This window comes from Protopterus annectens, chromosome 12.part0, assembly GCF_019279795.1.
Source record: "Protopterus annectens isolate FY-2018-M chromosome 12.part0, PAN1.0, whole genome shotgun sequence".
NCBI classification, from domain to species: domain Eukaryota; kingdom Metazoa; phylum Chordata; order Ceratodontiformes; family Protopteridae; genus Protopterus; species Protopterus annectens.
The window spans coordinates 501,295-518,340 of NC_056746.1; positions in this window are offsets into that span (position 1 = coordinate 501,295).

Consider the following 17,046-nt stretch of genomic DNA (forward strand, 5'->3'; position numbering starts at 1 on the left):
AACAACACCCGCTATTCTATCCACTTTCTATGTTTGTTTAGCGCACATATCTTGTGTTTCTACTATTTGTACCAGTACTCTTGCATGGCATTGTCCTCGTCTCCATACTTTCAGAGGCTGACAGTTTTGGTACATGTATATAACTAACGTAGGGAAAACAGTGCATTAATTTATTTCTGCTGTGAGCGGATCACACACGCATTGTGTCGCATCGTACTTTATTGTGGGTTACGCTAAGCAGGCGACATGCATATCCGTATTTGCCATATATGCTTACTGTGTCTTTGTGCTTACATGGCCTGTATTACGGTGACAGTACTGTAATACATAATATCTCTGATCCGGTTAATCGATGCGTAAAACATACCTCACCCTTACATATGTAACCGTCTTTTATGCACAGACGCATTAGTTACACGCTCACATTTATATGTTCTATACTTGTAATTCAAAATGGACTGTATCTACGTTGGCTTCGCTATGCATTCACTTACACGGCTTGGTGTGTTCTGTCTCATTTATATGCATACCCATGGTACATAGCTACACAATATTATCCCCCCGCACTTTACGCTACAGGCATGGAAAAGTGTGGTACTACATTACATATTCTACCTCAATGCTCGGACCCAGGATGGCGGCGCAAAATCACAAGAGTGGGATATTCAGAACACAATGGCTGGTGGTCCCAACACATGCGGTCTTCTTAATTGTCAGGGTGTTCCTGTGGTGCTCGATTGACCGGTCTCACTAGTGCAGCACTGCTCCTGACTGCGGTACTTCAATGTCAGACGAGGCATTACGTGCGCATGGTTTGTCCATGCTTATTATACTATTATTCCCCACAGCTCTGATACCCGCGCACGCCGGATTGGCCAGCGTGTTCGTTAATCGAAGTTATACTATCGAAGACGGGTCCGGCTACCTGACCTTTTTTCCATTAGTATACCAGATGTAAACTCACCTCGGCGGTTAGGTTTAACATAGCAAGACAAGCTTTTAAATAAGCAATGGAGATGTCCGCCGTTTACATTTTTAGTACGTCTCGCTTATGCTACATTTAACATACAGACAGGTTTTAAAAAGAAAGCAACGGGAAATCAAGCCTCGCTTTTGTGGTGTTTTGCTATGTTAACCGGGTTAAACATAGCCAGACAGTTTTAAAATTAGCAACGGACATCTCCGCTGCTTATTGTAGCTGCTCCGCCATGTTAAACCTATGTAAATATACAAACACTACAATCTGCTATGGAGATCTTGCTTTTCCCGCTGCTTTCGCTCACAGCTGTGATGTATTCGGTAATAAGGCGCCAAGAAAATACCGGCATTGCCGCTAATGCCGTGGCGATCCGCGGAGGGGCAGCAGACAGGGCATTTATACTGGCGCCATTGGCGTAAGGAATTCAATAGTTTATGTTCTTACATGATGTCATAGGCGATATACACCACTGGTAGGTGATGCTGCATTTGTACTCCACGTTGGCTTTGTTTGTCCCCAGGGCTTACACTGCGGGTATATCCAGTATTACCCACACTCAGGCGTGGGGTTATTGCTATATTATTCAATCTGTGCTTACAGACACGGGTGTTTGACAACTGCATACCAGCTTATGCTGCTGGCATACACGATGTGGGTGGTGCTTGCTGGGTACAATGATGTGGGTGGTGCTGGTTATCATACATATCCCATGTTGTGCTGCTATTCTATCTGGCTACCACTATTCTCTGTGAAGCCGTCTACGGAGCAGTTATGCAGCATGACTGAACTATGTATTACCTGCAGGTATGCTGTGTTGGCGCGAACATATGTGACGTTGGTTACAGTGTATATGTGTATGTACCTCTGTGGTACTGGGGTCACCACACACTGCCACAGCATTTTATGCGTATGTACATACTTTACATTCGTGGCCCAGAAGCTTTCTGTGAGAGCACTGATTGTATGTGTTCCTATATTTGTGCACGATCGTAGTCTTTTGTCCAGCTTTTGTTGTTGCCGGGAAGTTGACGCGGTGTTGAAAGGCCGGGTTGCATTTTATACTGCCGCATACTTCCAGTGGGGGTGGTTAGCAATTTGTTCCTCTTATGGGGAAATTCCACAGTGACATTTGTAAGTCCCGCGCCAAATACCTTCATTACGCCATGCGTCCGTGATATTTTCACAGTGGCGGCTTTACCTTTCATTACTACTTTGCATGTTACAGGCATTTTGTATCTGGCACACATGACTATTATATTGATGGCCAGCCATTCACATGCTATGCAACCTTTCATTCTGGGCATATACGCGTGCCATTCTATCCTCATGGTTGTCTGAAACACTGCTGTAAAAGTTCCACAAGTGCCAAACAATCAATTCCCATTTGAATATGTGGCAACCACTGGCAACAGGCTATGCTACCAAATATATCTACAATGACTGCAAATATTCTGTATGAACAGGTATACATCACGCATAATATAATCATTGATATACTACAGCCACGAGGTATACATGCATCGAGCCTACCTGCTGACGTATATTTTAAACCAATATAACAGCTTTCCAACCTACAATCCTGGTATAAATGTAAAGACTATTAATCGTTAACTTCCAAGTATAGATATACATACAGACAACTATACTGTTTATGTAGAGATGCAAGGTCCACAAAACTGTATCCGTGGATGCATAAACTACCCCCATATCCCCATCAGATAATAAAGGAATAGAAACGCAATAGTACAAACATGTTTTCAGTCAGTCAATGACATCTGCATAACCACAAATATACCAGCATAATGAAAGCGTTGATGCATAATTGCGTACGCTAGCAAAGGAAAGCAATGCTTCGCTGCCATAGTTTTGAATGCAAATAATTCGCTATCATTCATCGGCAAGACAGGTACACCCACATGTTGAATCAAATACTACACCTGTCGGCTAATACAATCACCCAATGGGTGACATATGGAATTCAAAATATACTGTCCCTATGCATAGTAGATGCTGCCATTACAACATAACATTATCAGTATCTATTCCTAATGTAGGGCAAATAGCCAACGTTTCAGGTGGAGAATCAATTATACCCCAGTATCGACATATCGTGAATCCTCCTAATGGAGTAGATGCACAGTGATATGCACGTAATTACCTCAGCCGCATACATAGCCGCTTGATATACTACAAGCAGAAGCTACGGAGGTATGCTACATGCAGCACGCCACCTGCAGACTATATCGAACTAATTAACAACAGCCCAACCCCATAAATTCCCATAACAAAAGACTATTAACTGTTAACTCTCCAAGTATGGTTACGCAACTATACTGTCTATGTAGAGATGCAGCGCTCCACAAACCGTGATCCGCTATATTACACCACCGCATATCCCCACGCACCATAGATATTAAAGGGAATACAAACCTTTAATAGCAAACATACAGTCAGTCAATGACATCTGCATAACTACAAATATATCGCATGGGAGTATACAATTAAAGGCGGATGCATAATTGCATGTTGTATAGCTGGAAAACAACAGCTATGTTACAGTTTGGAATGTACTACACCGCTGTCATTCATCGGTACAGGTAATACACCCACATGTTGAACTAAATACGCACCGTCACACACACAATCCACGCAGAGTATGAACCCTAAAATATACTTCGTCCCTATGCATAGCAGCGTATGCTACATACAATATGCTAACACAATACAGACCATCTCCATGAAGGGCAAATAGCCAACGCCTGTGAGAATCCAGTTATACCCCCAGTATCGACGCTGCATCAATGGAGTAGATGCACAGGTGATATGCACGCATCACTACCGAGGAAATGCAATTGTGGATGGATTCATGTTGCAGGTATCGTGACGATAAGCATGACTCTCAGGATATTCAAACCGCATGTCTATACTGAAACAGCATTGTACTACCTAAAAATCTAAAGGAAACGGGAAAACAATAAACGAATGAAACACAAACAGCGCTGTATGTAGAAATCACACGGCGGCGTGGGCGCCGTAACGATGACTGGTATTAATAAGCTGTACTGTGTATGTGAATGGTGGTTGTACTAATTACACTTGGTCCGTGGAATGAAAAGTAAGGAAAGGTAGTTATGTAGTGATGTCTTGCTGACGCCAACGCTTTGTAGACACTGTGTACAGCAGTAGGACACGTACACAGCAGAGACAATTCACAAGGGATGCTACAGGAGGGCATTAAGAGGAATAATGCCATATCAATGCTGTTGCTGGCAGGATGTCCAAACAAGGAAGCACAGCAGGGAATAGTACATGTAAGGGGATACTGTCACAGCACGCGATGTGTGTATGAGCATATACCGTTGATGATATATAAGGCCGGACGCAGAAGTATGCTTTGGTATTAGGATACCATGTGAAATATGTGTAATGTATAGTTGCTCCAGGTAGATATGACATACATTGTATCATTGCGGCATATCATGCATGTACCACAGGCATCGCTTCTATTGGTATGCCACAACAGGATACATATGGCTCGTAGGTATGGGGTATATAGTAGTAGTATGATAGCCACCTAAAATGGAAGGGACAAATTGGGCGCAAATCAGCGCACAAAGGACTTAGAAAGTATCTGGCAACAGGCACAGTGCTGCTAACGCAGTCTGGCACGCCCATGTGTAAGCACATGTGCAGTGTGTACACAGTAGTGTCACTTCGTAGTGTCCTGTGAACAGCAGAGGCAGGCGTCAACTGCACCCTACACAGTACAGCTGCTGTGGTGATACCAGGACTACATGTGCTACCGCAACAGCAAAGGAGTTATCACATGAATAGTGTTATTTCATCCCTGCGGGATGTACACAGGTGTGGACTCATGGTGCCACAGCATGGTGTGCGCGGGGTTTGTGGAAGGAAGGACAGAAGCACAAGCCCATGCAGTGTGTGTGTGTGCACATATCCAGGAGTATTTTCAGTCACAGCGCCCACTACAGCATGCCGCGTAAGAGGAGTATATGCATCAATAATGTGGTGGGATATGGGCCGGCCAGGAAAGCAGAAGACACCCCTGAGTATGTGGTGCGCAGATGTGTACAGATGTTGTCCGCCAGATACAGCCGCATATGTAAAACTGTCTGTTCCAGGTGCAAACATCATGGCACGTCAATGTTGTGCTGGCGTAAAGCCGTAGCTGTTGGGTGGGAAGGTACACGGCAAAATGTGGTATTGTACCGACTGTGTGTAGATGCGTAGTTCAGTGTTGCCAATGCCCACCTATGTACCCGCATCACACACAGTGATAGGCGTGGCCTCGCAGCATATCCATGCCACGGTGGAATACGGTAACCACAGGACTGTGTGCGGCATATGTGTGTACTGCAACCATGTACAATGTGATATGTATGTAGGGGACCACTATCCATGTGATAGTCAGTGGGTGAATGATGTTATGCAAAGGTGATGTGCATGCACCGTGTGTCATGCATCTTGATGCCATGATACTCATATGAAGTATCCGTCACACTAACACCCGTATGGTTGGTATCGGTATGAGCTGGTGGAGCAATAATGGCGTTTGGTATGTAGGTGTGGGAAATCTAGGCATGAACAGTACGCTGTGATAGCATGTACCGTATATAGTGAACATGAGTGGCTCTATGACCGAGGACTGTGTAATGCAATATGTACCTGACATGTAGTAGCTACTATGGTATGCTGGCACCACTGTGTGTACTGTCCATGAGCCACATAGCATAACATCCTGAGACACAGGGTATGATGTGCAGGTGGATGTGTATGTTGTCAATACCAGAATGTGGAATGGTGCTGAAAGGCAATGTGAGGACAACGTATGATGTGTTGGCCTCCGTACCATCTTCAACTGCCCTAGCAACTGCATGACAGGTGCCCAGCATGTGTATGTGCCTTGCCATGGCATTCACAAGCCCAACCCGGGTGCTTGGAAAGGACTGGAGGCCATCAATGTGGGAATCACGTTCCTGATGATGTGCCCCATTGCAATGCAGAATGGTCCAGTCAGGAGTGTATGACTATAGTCCCACAGGTGCAATGCAGTGCCACCGGTGCAGAAATGCCACTGTGGCAGTCAGGGTCCACAATGTCCGACAAAAGGCTAGCAGTGAATATAGTGGCCTGGTGTGGTGACATATACCAAAACAGGTTGGTGGGACATTACAGCCAGGGACATTGGAAGGTGACATTGGGCCAGTGTCCCAGGACATATGTGTGTCAGTACTGTGTATGTGACCACAGGGACACCACGATGTTCATGCATGGATTGGCACCCTGTAGTGAGTGAGAGGGTGTACTGTCGGTAAGCACGCCATCTGGCACGCTGCCAACATTACCTCAGTCTGCAATGCTTGGTTGACTGTTGCATGTGACATCAGATGTGGATGTAAAGAATACTGACATACCACCATGCGCCTGAGGCCCCACACCGCCATGTGCAGCAGTCATGTAGGTAGCTAGCCTTGAGTATGTGATGATGGACCTTGAGGACCCACCATGGCTGACAAGTGATACACCCCACACATGTGAATGTACACCACTGTGCAACAGCCTGTACTTGTGGTTGTACATCATATGTCCATGGAACATGACCACCACAGTGCCTGTGAACTGGTCAGTTCCGCCATCTCTCTGTGTGGAATAGCATGATTCCTGCAATTGCGTACATGCTACTGAAGTGCACAGTGGTATGTGTCAGCATATGTGTGTGTCCATCTGCTCGGTGTCACAATGTTAACAACTGCTGTCAGCAGACGTAGTAGTTGTTGTAGTGCACATGTTCCGTGTATGCTGTGATGGGTGTTTTCAGGCTGTGGCTAGCAAGGCCATGTAGCATATGTGTGAACCCACCAAAGAGGGATGTATACACACCAGTCACATGGAGGTAGTGTTCATGCTAAGGGTAGTGTAGGTATGGTATGTGTTGTGTATTGTGTCATCCAGCTGAGCGGAGCATGACTCAAGCATGTAGGTACATGGGTGTCTATCCCAGGAAGTGTGGGTTACTGTCAGCACACAGCAGTAGTAGCTGTCTGAGGCCCAATGCCACTATAACATCACAGACGGTATGTAACCTGTGGTGTACAATGTCGACTCTGTCGCAGTTACAATGTGTATAGTCACAAACACAGTTATCTGCACATGGAGCATAATGATGCATTGTGCTAACAACTATCCAGGATGTGTGCAAAACACAGGTGATGTGTGAACCCTCATCTGTGGGTGTTCCGTCCAGGTATGTGCCTGGAAGGTACGGTCCGGTACAATCCGTAATCGCAGGTGTTCTGTGCAGAGCATAGAGGCAGGTCCCAGTCACCGCAGAGATATGTGAGCGGTGCAATAGTGTGTTCTCGCATGTGCATCACAGTGGAAGATGCAAGCATTGTTCCACATGACCCCATGCCGCTTGCAGCAGCCCTGCCGGTGACAGTTATGTGAAACTGCCAGAGAGGCAGTATAGCATGTGAAGATGTACGTGCTTTACACCCCAGGCGATGGCTGCAGGTCAGCTGTGCCACAGCATTGTGTTTGACCTGGACTGTCATAGCGGCAGATACCACATGCCTGTACAATAACAGCAGGAGCATAGGCAACTGTTGCAGTGACACAGTAGGTCAATGTACAGTGTTCCTGTGTCCAGACCACTGCCAATGTACACCATGGCTAGACACACCCAGAGGGCTATAACACTGAGCCATTGCATGTCCCAGTACACATAGTCTGTGTATTGCCATCACAGGGCAGTCACAATAACATGATGTATGAGAGATATATTGTACCAGGTGATGTGTCATGTGCGTATGTTGAGTTGCAGAGGTGTTCACCCATCCACAACATCTCAGTGCATGATGCCTTGTGTAACATGATGTGTGGAACTGCATTGATTCACAACAGAGTCATCCGTGACTGGTGTGTTGTGAATGTTGTAACCCCGAGTCTGCGGGATATACACTGGTGATGTTGTTGCCATGCTGGGGCCACCAGTGGTGCCTCTGGTACACAGACATATTGCATGCGTTGTTCTTGCAGGAATGTCCATTGTTGTAGACATGTGGTACCGTGATGGTAGGTGTGATGTGAATGTTACACATCCAGACGTGACCGTCAGGTGCAGTCATGGTTGTCGACAGCATCACCCCCATCCACAGCTGTCAGCACCCTGTCCCCAGAATGGGTAACAGTAGCCCTCGTACTGTGTGACTAATGTGCAGATCGTAGAACACCTACTACTGGCTGACTAACAGTGTCAACTAAGAAGGATATATGATGGCTGAAATACACTGCTTCAATGTATAAATATGATATCTCAATGAATTACTATGATTCCCATCTAGTAAGCCATGGCTGGCATGCAGTATGTAACAATGAATGTGTGACAGACCCTTCCAATGTGGAACCTGATGAACATGCTGTTAGAACACCAAATGAGGTACGCCAACGTAATGATGTTCAACTGACAGCTAAGGGCACAACATGGATGTGCAATATCTCCCACAGGCAGTACCACTGTACGCTGGTGGAGCATTGCAACCAGTACATGTGACAGTTGCTGTATTGCCACGTACGACATATCCGTCATATAGCACTGGCACGCGTGACGGTTGGACATGCCTGTATGTATATGTCCCACAGGATATGTGTGTTATGTGTGTACAACACCTGATGTACCTTGAGCAAGCTGCAAAGTGTATGACTGCCAGTGTATGTGTGGTGCAATGGGTGCAAGGTAATCAGTAGCGCACATGCTCACATGTCCTGCACAGGTGCATAGCTTGACCATACAATACAAATAGGGTGTTGGATAATAGCAACCCACAAGCAGTGATGAGTTAGGGTAAGGTGTGCATGTCCATGACACATTAGCACCTGAGATGTTAGCAGTACAGCTGTACAGGGCGGCATGTATATTTGATTACAAATACCTTTGCCTGTTCCACCAGTGGCCTGTTGACAGACAGACATCAACACAATGTGCAGCATTGACATGTGCACAGCACAAAACCACTGGCTACAGTAGAACAGGGTTAATGTGTTGACATGTGCACAGAACATCAGCAGCTGTCAACACGGTATGTGTTGAACACCATGTCATTGTAGCCCATGCCACAGAGAGAATGTTATGCATCTGTGTATGCACGGCTGGGAATGGACCTGACCTATGTATAGCTGTGTCAGTGTTGAACAACATACTGAAAGGGCCGTGTGTTTGAGGGGTGTGTCATAAGTGTACGGTCTGAGGGATGATACCAGCATTGCCACCGCTATGTGAACATCCCCATCCCATAAATGAATACCTAGGCTGTGCCCAACACCATGGTCACTGTGGAAGGGATGGTGCTGCGCGGTGCACCCGCACATGGTGGTGACAGCAGGCACTGGATGTAGACATATGAGGTACCCATGTCAGGTCGCACCATCCATGTGCATGGGATATCACTGCGGCATATACAGCACTGTGTTGAACAATAGTACAGCACATAGCACCTGTCAGGGTAATGTATGCATGGATGTGCGATACCAGCATGCACAATACCCCACCATGCATGCTGCCTACCTTGCAGAAGGATATTGTCCACACCATGATGATGGACATGCGACATGTCCATATACCCATATAAATGACATATGGAATGGACAGCCACCGTCCTAATACTGGTATTCCACAGGCTGGACACATCCCTGTGCCATATATGTGATATACCCTGCCATACCATGCAACCCTATCCATCAAGGCTGCACATGTCACAGTCATACATGGTGCGATGGCCACATGGTACATGCACTATCAACTGACTGGATCATGTGGCACTGATGCACCTGTGGTGTCACAATTGCTGTGTGACAGCATGTACAACGCGCAAGCATGCTATGTTTGCCCATCCCTGCAAATGTCATATGAATAGACATTGTCCCATGTGTATCACATGTGCAATACAGGCGAGCCGTGGCAGGATGTTCAACACCCGTACAGTGCTGAGTAGATGTACATGGCTAGACACATGCATGTACAGGTGTCCATGTGTGTGCAGTGTCACTGCTGACGTCCATAACGCGCCTGATGCTATGTGACATATACACAGCATCCAGGTGAACAGTAGTACTGTGGACACATCGGGCCAAGTGCAGATTGGTAAGAACACAGGTGCAGGCAAGTACACATGTCCACAGCAAGTTACCATCTACATGGAGTATGTACACTGTGATGAGTTGACACAGAGATATGATATCCACTGCATAACGGTGTGACAGATGTGACAGCAACACGTCAGCTGTGTCAGTGTCATGATGCTTCTCAGAGATTACTGTGCAGATGTCGTACATGTCATAGCAATGTATATTCAGCGGTATGCCAGTACATCAGTGTGAATGTGACCTGTCACCATCATTATGTCTTACAGATAATGCCACATTCACGGCTCCCAGCCTTCAGCTGCCAGGAGGATGATGTCATCATACCATTGCTCCATGACAACTATGACGTGCTGTTCAGCCATGTGCCACAGCATGCTCAGCAGCGGGATGACCTGTGGCAGGATATACGCAGGAGGGGGAATGACTGGCAACAACCGCGCACCTCAGCAGGTACGCAGACACTGCACGGACCTGATATGGCATGCAAACAGCATGCCACTGCCCAGAGAACAAGGTGGAACAGGTGGTGGGCCACCAACCCAGCCCCCACTCACACACACACAGAGGAGCTACTGGCCAGTCTGGGGACACCCAGGGAACAGCATGCAGAAACACCAGCCATCGCGGGTGGGTGTCTCCAACCAATGAGCCTGGAGTTGCAAGTCAGTCCTGCATATGAGTATGATATCCACTGTAGTTGCAGGTGTCACTGTACATCATGTAAAGTAACAACATGCCAGGTATATGGGCACACAAGCTGCATACTACAGTATGACGCTATGCAGACGCATGTGCATACCATATGCTATCACACAGGTAGTGTTCACATGCACAGTAAAACTGTGGCTGTCATACAGTCATGGATAATGTTTATACTGTTGTGTCGCCCTATACAGGTACCTCTGATGCGTCGCACAGACATGGTCTGTCAGGTGAGACTGTTGTCAGTATCAGGCATGTTACAGTGTAGAGTTATTTGCCATGTGGCCAGGTATAACATGCACACCCGGTTTTGTTCCAGTCACGCTATACAGGTTGCGCCACCAGACACACACACATGCACCCATGTGCAATAGACCGTTAGTATACTGGCATGAAACCACAGTACCTGTCAAAGATATGTGTGGTCAGCTATGCATACAATGGTGGAGGTACAATGGATGATGTAGTATGCATTGAACAACATTTGTGGTATGCACACAGTACCACACAGTGAGCAGTGATCTGGGCAGCACAGGTGTCACCATTGTGACATATGCCCCTCATTGTGTGCACACATTGTGACACGCCACATGTCCCAAGCTTGTGGTGTTCTGTCTGCAATATTGTCCCGCCTACACATGACCTACACCCAACATAACATACATCCACACTGTTGTCTGCATAGCCCAGCGGATTGTGACACCTCTGACATGTATGTGCGTGGGACACCACAGACATGTGTACAAGATGCCCATCACACATTGTCCAACAACATTCACACATGGCCATGGGTGATAGCCTCAGGCATGTTGCCACACAGTACGCCTGATGTGGATAGACCCATTGCACATTGTCCACACATAGTGCAATCATAGCCATAGTGGACCACTTGTACATTTGATGTGTTACACGACAAGAATGCCTGTCTGCAGCCACCGGAGGTGTCACCGATGTCTACCATATACGCAGGAACAGCATGACTGTGTTGCAGTCATGGCAATGTAATGCATCCATGTTATGCATTGCACAGCAACACACACAGTAATATGTACACTGTATAGTTCACACTAACCACCTGCACATACACATTTGCTAAACATGCATTCTATCTGTAGGCTGTACACACAACACTGCACTGTGAGGCCCATTATGATGCTGTGCATGTGTCAGGACACCATTGTGTCAAACATGTTTACATGTTACTGCACATGTCAGCGGATTACATGCATATGTCAGCCATGTGTACTGTTAACCTGTTTGTGGCCACGGTGGATCACTGAGATGCATGCAAATTACCATGATTGTGTACTGCTACTGATATGACACCTGCTTGATGTAGTGCACCCCAGGGTGGTATGCATACTAACACTATTAATGTCTGAGCTGCATTCCCTGTGCTGTAGTGCAGGAATGCTGCATGCCATCTGAAATATCACATGCATGGTGTGTCTGTGTGTGTCTGTGTGCCTGTGTGTGTCTGTGTGTGTGTCTGTGTGTAATGTATAGTATGTCTTTGCATTCACAGGTGGTGTAGCATTACCCTCCTGCAGTCCATCTGATGTTAGTGTCCCCACAGATACTAGCGGTGATGACCATATGCATGAGGTACAGGCAGGGTTGTCAGGGTGAATCTGTGCCATTGGTTACCATCCCACCTATGTCCCCTCTTCGCACACGGTTCTGATGCCAACACATACCACACATCACCGTGTGCCCATAGAGGAAGGACAGTCAGCGCCTGTTGGCATTGAACAGGAATGTGTGGTGGCTACAGAAGGTGTGACTACACAACATGTGCCAGTGTAATGACTGGTGATGTGCCACACAGGCATGTGGCTGGTGCTGCTCGTAAGGACCTCTGGCAGACATGCACCTGCAGCACAGCGCAGCAGCTGGTATCACCAGGCATGTTCCAGACTGTAATGTGGCACAGGCATGTGCAGAATGGCAGAACCAAGAAGGGCAGAGGCTGCAGAGGGCTGCAATCCGTCCCTGAATGACAACATCCAGTCATTGGCAAATGCTCAACAGCAGATTGCTAATGTACTGGATAGGCAATTAGGTGAAATGGTTGGAATCTCGACCGAGGCATGGCAATCCGCGAGTGAGCTGTCTGTGCGAACACCTGGTGAGGGATGTGACACGTGCATGTGGCCAGCAACACCACCTAGTGTGTGGTCGATGCCACCCTCATGCCCACTCACATAGTGCGGTAGTAGCAGTGCAGCTGGTGCTGCACTGTCCACACCAGGACACAGCAGGCCACGTGGACATGGCCCACACAGTCCCATGTGACACGGTTCCAGCGGACATGTGTCATCAGACAGTAGCCACTCTGTACCTCCACCTGGTAGTGCCCGTGCAACCCCAGGCAGGCACAGGTCACGTGGACGGATACAGTGAGCTGTACAACCTGCACTGTACAGTCTGGGGCTGTCAATTATACCCCTGCAGGCATCACATGGCTGAATTGTGTACACACATCCCACACACAGCAGACACAACTGTGGGCTCCACCACATCCACATATTCTGCACACCAGTAAACACCACCTACACACACACATGATGTTATCATTGGTGTGTAGCATGCCCCTGGCAAACATATACCCTGCATATGATGAAGCTGCATCTGTCATCCACACCACATGCAGGGTTATGCAAATATATTCTGATGCTGCACAGGATAGTGTGTATGTGATAGTGTATGCATGCATGTATGTTGCATATGTATGAATACCACAGATGCGTATGTGATACCTGTATGCTGCTGATGTATGTTGCTGGTTGTATGAATACCACAGACAAATACCTGCATGTGCGTGATGTGTATGTTGCAGTGGTTGTGTATGAATACCGACAGATGCTGCATACCCAGTGTATGCATAGCGTGATGTGTATCAGTGGTTGTGTATGAATACCGACAGATGCGTATGTGATACCCGTGTATGCAGTGTGGGATGTGCAGTGGTTGTGCATGAATACTGACAGATGCATGTGATACCGTGTATGCATGTGGGATGTGTATGTTGCAGTGGTGAACACTGACAGATGCGTGACGGGTTGTACTGTCAACATGCAGCAGACATACCATGTAGTGCAGTGCAGCATGCAGATGTGTTCACGGTATGTGTGACGGTTACATGTGTAGCACCATGTTGGTTCTGATACCCTGAATCCCTCCTATGGTGTACTCGCATGTGCCTACAGGGAGCACCGTTATCGGTCCCCCACGTGTAGCTGTGGATTACTCACAGGCACATCTGGCAATATCAGCATACTACATGTACCCGCAACTTGCCTGGACACCTACATGACACACAACATATACTGCACCACATGTGGTCGGTGCCACAGGCTACAGTGGACAGAGACGTCACATACATAGCAGGACACACTACAGGTATGGTGACATGGTGCAGGTGTCATACACAGCGTGGCCACTGACTAGGTGTCACCTGTCAGCTGTGGGCACGCCAGCAGTAGGACCCTGTAACAGTACAGGAACATGGTCTCAATTGCGGGGTGTACCACTATGACGCACACCTAGTGTGCAGATGGGGACACCTGCCTGTGTGGTCAGCACCACAATACTATGCACCCACACGCCATGTCACAGGGAGCGGACACAGGTGACAGTATGGCACACCTATGGCATCGACAGGGTTGTGCAATGCAGCACCATTACGGGATAGTCACCATGTGGTGTGTTCGTCACAACAGTATATTAGCATACACCCTCACACCAAGCAGCAGACATACAAACATGTAGACACACACACACATTGTGTGACCACACATGTGTACACAGAGAGACAACATGCTGCATGTACTGCACCATCCAAATGCATGCTCCCCACACTGAGGTATGTACAGATCCCTACTATGGTGTACAGGGATGTGTAGCATTTGGGACATATTCCCCGACATGTGTATGGGCACACAGTCATGCACACATGTCAGTGCTGGGAATACACCATATGCACGTGTGCAGGCATGCAGCAGTATGTAGTGCATTATGTGTACCAACACTGTATCCAGCAGATGTGCTGATATATGCATTTGGGGGTGGTAGGTGTTACAGTTGCCATGTGACATACAGTCGATAACACCTGACCGCTGGGTATGCATTATGTCAGCACTGTCATGTAACAGCGACATAGCATACTGTATGCACATGGCAGGGTAGGATGTTGTGTGACACAACTGTGAGCCACCACCTGCACACATGCATGCAGACAGGTGTTTAAACACATTATGTACACACATACCTCCACACGTGCTGTTTCTATGCCACCGTATAATGGCCCCTATGATGGGTATGCATGTGTGTATGTAACCATGCGGACATTGGCCACTGCTCATGCATGGCTGCTGCACAGTACACATGTCACATGTGTCTCCTGTTGCCATGTCTGTATGCATTGCTTTTTGACATGTGTGTTGACATACATACAACATGGACTGTGGTATGGTATCACTGCACAGGCAACAATACAAGGGTATCCCAGTCAACACTACACCCTGTAGTGAGTATTCCACAGACATGGGTCCACCTTCCATTCATGTGTGTGTGACCGCGTATGCCAGTGTTATGCATGTGGTACATCACAGGCTTTGTATGTGTCATGTGCAGTCCATGCACATCCAGACAATCACATGTATGACATATCCAGACGTTTGTTCATTGTACAGCAACAGTCATGTCACAGCTGTGTCAGGGCCGGTATGTAGCCGACCTGTCCATGTATACTGATGGGTGGACTACATCACACATGTTGGATCATTGTTAGTAGTGTACTCTGCACAACTGGTGTACACTGCTATACAGACCTGTGGACATATGTCACATGCTGTTGACCATGAGTACTGCTGCACCGACACGGTGCTGGCATGACAGCTAAGGTGTTCACTGCAGTGTGTACATGTTGACCTGCACCTGACACCTGTGATGTCATCTGTGTGTGTATGAGTAACTGCATGCTGACCACATGCGTGTGACAGGTTTACCACTGTGACCTGCTGGTGTACACCGCCTGCATGCTGATGGCGCGTAGCAAATGCTTAGTATGTGAGCATGCCCAGTAAGCAGTTGTGTAGATGGACACACTGTACATGCACAGCGCCTTCTGTGATTATACCCGCATGCATGTGCTGTTGCAACATGCTAAGTGTGTGAGCATGCTTTGCTGTTGTGTGTGCACAGTACATTCCACACTCTGCTTCCATGATTACACTTGTGTATGCCTTCTGTGTGTATACACGCATGTGCTACGGCCCTTCTGTGATTATACCCGTGCATGCATGTTTCCTTGCAAGTGTGTGAGCATGCCCAGTTTGTTGTGTAGGTGGACACACAGTACATTCCACATGCCCTTCCATGATTACACTCATGTGCCTTCTGTGTGTACACGCCATCTGCATGCTGGACGCCCTTCTGTGATTATACGTGTGCATGCATGTTTCCCTGCCGGTGTGTACATGCCCAGTTTGTTGTGTGTAGTGGACATGTACATTCCACATGCCCTTCCATGATTACACTATGTGTATGCCTTCTGTGTGCACACTCCTGTTGGATGGCCCTTCTGTGATTATACCCCGTGTGCATGCATGTTTCCCTTTGCAACTGCTAAGTGTGTGAGCATGCCCAGTTTGCTGTTGTAGGTGGACACACAGTACATTCCACACTCTGCCCTTCCATGATTACACCCATGTGTATGCCTTGTGTGTACACGCCTGCATGCTACGCCCTTCTGTGACATACATGCATGCATGTTTCCCTTTGTAACTGCTAAGTGTGTGAGCATGCCCAGTTTGCTGTTGTGTAGGTGGACACACAGTACATTCCACACTCTGCCCTTCCATGATTACACCCATGTGTATGCCTTCTGTGTACACTCTGTCTGCATGCTGATGCCCTTCTGTGATTATACCCGTGTGCATGCATGTTTCCCTTTGCAACTGCTAAGTGTGTGAGCATGCCCAGTTTGCTGTTGTGTAGGTGGACACACAGTACATTCCACACTCTGCCCTTCCATGATTACACGCCATGTGTATGTTCTGTGTACTGCCTGCATGCTGGACGGCGCAGCAAATGCTAAGTGTGTGAGCATGCCCAGTAAGCAGTTGTGTAGATGGACACACAGTACATTGCACACCGCGCCTTCTGTGATTATACCCGTGTGCATGTATGTTTCCCCTTTG